This window comes from Diadema antillarum, unplaced genomic scaffold (assembly GCF_040938485.1).
Source record: "Diadema antillarum isolate AM-2024a unplaced genomic scaffold, OU_Dant_1.0 scf00000075, whole genome shotgun sequence".
NCBI lineage: Eukaryota > Metazoa > Echinodermata > Echinoidea > Diadematoida > Diadematidae > Diadema > Diadema antillarum.
In genome coordinates this window covers 3451004-3455841 of record NW_027270964.1, presented here as the reverse complement: position 1 = coordinate 3455841, position 4838 = coordinate 3451004, and the positions used below count along the sequence as shown (strand labels likewise).

Sequence of the window (4838 nt, the reverse complement as noted above, 5' to 3'; positions counted from 1 at the left end):
GTATGTCTTAGAGTCCTCTTTTCATTTCTTGAAATCCTTTATACACTCTTCTCTTTCAAGACTAATAATTTTTGAAAGGATTATTCTACTGCTCTGAAAGTTGGCGTTAATTATAGACAGAATATGTTGATAGAACATGCTCAATTTCAGCTTAATCCGATAATCCCTTCAATGTTGTTGCTCTGATGGTTTACATCATGTGTTTTGTCGCTTTTATTGCACACTTAGCATGACTTGGTAAAGATTAAACGCTTGAATAGACCCTGTAATCAGAGCCTCTTTTCTCAGTTCACACTTTCCAGTGTGTGTGCTTTCTTTCTAGTATTTAGACAGGTTAGGGGAGTCCATTTGAATTGAGTTATACTAAGTACATCATTTCAAAGATTAGCGTCTGCTCTTTAAGAATCTGCCTTTCACTAAAAATCCATGTGTGGCGACTTTTTGTTGGTTTTGTGATGCAGGGTCACACACACACACACGCACACACACACACACACACACACACACACACACACACACACACACACACATAATATATATTCAGTGATTTGTCCTTTAAAGTATTTTCCAGCAGACTTCTTTATTGGGACAGAGTTGTTATTTATTGCACCAAGACCACTTGTTTATTGCTGTATAACGAGCATTGCCATGTTTTATGCACTAGAGACAGATTTTCACTCGCTTTCTCCCTGTCACTCTTTGTTGTCTGACAGACAGAGATGGCCTGGTCTTTAACACGACCCTTCATTTTGATATCAACAAATCTTCCAGAAGTGCAACATTGTGTGAAATTGAGCTGTAAGGATAAGGAGACCTGGTCTCAGAAAGTGTGCACTCTAGACCCACCCGAAGGTAAGTTTCCGCTCAAAAGCCTGAAGGCTCGGGCACAAATGCCTTTACGAACTGCTACGAGCGCCGTAAGAACAATTTTGTGACCATTTCGTAAGATCTTCTAAAGACGGCCGTATGAAAACGGCGTTCGTAGACCTCTCTTAAACCGTTCGTAAGTTCGTAGCATGGTCGATGGTCTTGTCCTAGATTTCTTTCCACATCGAACGAAACCCCCATTTCGTAAGGCGGTCGTTTGATCGTCGTAAGAACAACGTAAGAACCACTGAAGATTTTTTTTTTGTAGGTATCAAAGGGTCACAAGACAATTCTAGAACCCTCAACTTCTTGAGATGACCGTAAGTACGTCTTAATTTGTTCACAGAATATAAAATTGTCGATAGTACAGGCAGCGTTTGTTTGCAACAGGACAAAATATACAAAAAAAAAATTGTAAGATCTTTTTATGAACGACTTGAGAAGTCAAAGAAGATCTTACGAATAATTCATAGGCTGTTATTGCCCCGATGCAAAAAAAAAGAGCTTTCTTGACTTCCCCTCTGCTCTCTTTCCTTTAACAGACTTCCCTTTTTGCTCCCATACACATTTCTTCGACAGGAGATGCTTCTTCGTCGAACACCATGAACATAATGAGGATATGAACTTCACGCATTTGGCTTGATTCTCTAAAAAAACTAAGCAAATGTACTATTTGAGTACGTACTATATACGTACTGTACGAGCAGCATACGGACGTCTTATGAACGCTTTAACTTTCTTACAAACGCCGCAAGAGCCCTCTGTGAACAACTTCAGGTGTTCTCACGATCATCTTAAGAATTTGAGACATCTAGAAATCTACAAAAAAAAATATCCGTAGTACTTGCGTTGTTCTTACGACGTTCGTACTGCCGCCCTAGGAAGAAGGGGTTTTGTACAATGGAGAAAAAAAAAACCCCTTGGACAATATCGACCATGCTGCAAACTTACGAGAAATCGAAGAAAGGTCTACGTTAACGCTTGCTTCGTACGATCTTCTTAAGAAGATTTACGAAATGGTCTAACGATCGTTCTTTTGCTACGGCGTTAGTAGCAGTTCATAAAGGCATTTGTGACCGAGCATTTCAGATGTCGTCGTCACTAGGAGTTATTGGGAAATAAAATTGGATCAAACAAATATCAATATTGTGTAATCTACGGAGAGAGCGTTTTGTCACAAAGCCTAGATTGTTTTTGACAGGATTAAATTACTTCAAGAGAGGTAAGACATAGTCAAAGTTTGTAATTTACCGTAAAAGGCTTATGATGTTGTGAGTTTTTGGCGTTAAATCTTGTTGAATATTCTGCATTACAAATTTTAGTATTCTAGTGATACATGAATTCTAATAGGTATAAGCAGGAAATTGACTTTGATGTTAAAATGTCTGATACGAAATAAATGTCTGTACGAAATCAAGCGTATCCTGGGGTATACTGATACATGTATGTATGATAACCAATATAAAAAAATACACGAAAGTTAGCAAAATATTACTTTACTACCTTTTTTAATTTTCCTGATTGATTGAGAGTATGTGTATGATCTTTTGTCATACGTGCAATATTACATCCATATCTCATAGAACTGTATATGGCCTGTGAGAGAAACCACGAGTTGCAGCTGAAGTGCGCGAATGAGTCTTCGCATCTCTCAGTTGGGTCCCGTGTGATCTGGAGACACAACGGCACAGAGGTTTCTGACGGAGGCGATAATTCGGGAAACGTCTCGGTGCTGCGTATACCAAACACCACGTGGACAGATGCCGGAAGCTACTCCTGTGTTTCAGAAACGAACATGACAATTAGGTCGTACAGTGTGCGTATAGGCAGTAAGTACATATGAAACAAACAAATATACAAACAAACTTATCAGAGCAGGACTGCTGAAGACATAGCTCTATGAGGCGCCAAGTGTCGCATGGTTCCTTTCGTTACGAAATCAGTCATTTCGTCGACGAAATCGAATTGTTCATTTCCTTACAAAATGACTGTATTTCGTAAGGAAATTATAATTTCGCCCATGAAATAATCATTTCGTCGACGAAATGTTCATGTCTTAACGAAATAGCAACGTTGCGAAATGACAACAATGCTTTAGACATAAGGAAGAATAGAACGTTTGTTTGTTTCTTCGTGTTTTTTCATCTCGAACCTCATAGTCTCTCTTAATGTGCTAGTCTTGCTTCCAGGGACGTGTCGTCAAGTCGTTTTGTCGTCTTTTCCCTGTAACTTGTCTTGTTGCTGTCATATTATTTGTTCATGTTTGTTTGTACTCTTATCTTTTTCGTTTTCTTCGTCTGACTCTTTGCGGGATACAAACATTTCTGTTGTCCCATTTGTCTTTTGTTCCAAACTTCTTGCTGTTTTGATGCCGTTTTATCAATAGTTTTAATGGAGTTCTTTTTTTTTCAAGTAGGGTTGACAGTCTACAATCATTGTGTGTATGTGTGCGTGTGTGTCTGTTTTAGTGGGTCCCTCCGTTTTTCACACAATGTATACTCATATTTCATTTTCATTACTTCAGTCGATTATATTGTATCGTTTCTGTAAGTTTTCAATTATTGTCGTTTACCCCCGTTCAATCGGACAATGTATATTCATATTTCATTTTTATTTCTTCAGTCTCATTATATTGCATCGTTTCTGTAAGTGTTCAATTATTGTTGTGAACCACTCTTCAATCCACATTGATTTCTTTAATTTGATTTCTGCCACTAAAGAAATGAGTAAGTTGCATATTATGTCATTGTAGAGAAATGAAAATAAATTCATGAATCCAATGAATTAAAGGGAACAGAATAGAAATAGATGAAATTATTTGACATTTGACCGTTTTCATGAACATTATACATAATGAACTGTAGATTCTCATGAAATTATCGAAGAGCTAATGACTACAGAAGAGGACATTGTATTCCCTTATTAGATATAGACTAGATTTATTTTGAAAATGATCACCGCAGAAATTAGTGAAATCGATGTTGATAATGCTCTACGACATCATTGTTACCCCTAAAAGTACAATTTCAGTTTGTCAAAATTTTGCATTTATCCCACTATGACATTGTTCAAGGTTGATTATCTATGTGTGTAAAAGAGTCTCATTTAAGTGTAGGCTAAACTGGGTGTTGCTAGTGTTCTCACAGTGAGTGAATCGTGATAGGGCTTTTTATTTTAGAAGAGAACTTAAGATACAGTGACAAATGATGCAACTATAAGACATACATGAATAATCCTAATCTTTACAGTTCCACCTCGAGGATCTTCATTGGAATGCCACTGTAATGACTATACAGTTCTCATCTGTACATGGACCGTGCCCGAGACAAACCTACCAACGAATGCCAGATGTGGCTATTGTCAAAGGTACCGGTGTGTAGTGCGATAGTTCTTGTAACAAATTCGTGTGCTTTGACAATGCAATAAATGAATTAGATTATTCGCTAATTGATATTATTCATCATAGACATAGACACTATGCCAAAATTAAACTCTCACTTGCTCGACATTACATCGCGGCCGCGGCTTATAGTGTTGAGCTCGTGGACCTTTTTTTTTTTTTCCTTTTGTCGAGCTCGTCGGTCTTATTTGCCTATTTTGAGATCGTAAGCCTGTTCCATCTATTTTCTAGCTTTTGAACTTGTATAACTGGTTAATGTCTTGCTCATGGGCTATATGACTAGTGGATGTTTGACTCTTGGATATTTTTCTATGCCATGTTTGTGTATTATTCATAGACCTTACGACTAGTGCGTGTCTAGCTCGCGGGTTGACCCCGGCTAATCAACTAGTCACTCCATGGGAATACAGAGAACATAGCAGTTAATATCAACTTTAAAAGCATTGATGTAACTTTACAAATGACATGAATTTAACTGACTTTCAGAAGCCATGACAATATTCTGGGACATTATATCTAACCCTTTTGGTGCCAATGAGTCAACTTTGCAAAAACTTCACACACATACTGA

General features: G+C 37.7%; 1 long non-coding RNA gene across 1 annotated transcript; it reads left to right on the top strand.

The window, feature by feature from the left end:
• Positions 1–785: 785 nt before the first annotated feature.
• On the top strand, positions 786–4146 carry LOC139717452 (uncharacterized). The gene is made up of 3 exons (XR_011709973.1): positions 786–852; positions 2451–2696; positions 4116–4146. It is a non-coding gene; the product is annotated as an uncharacterized lncRNA (long non-coding RNA).
• Positions 4147–4838: the final 692 nt, after the last annotated feature.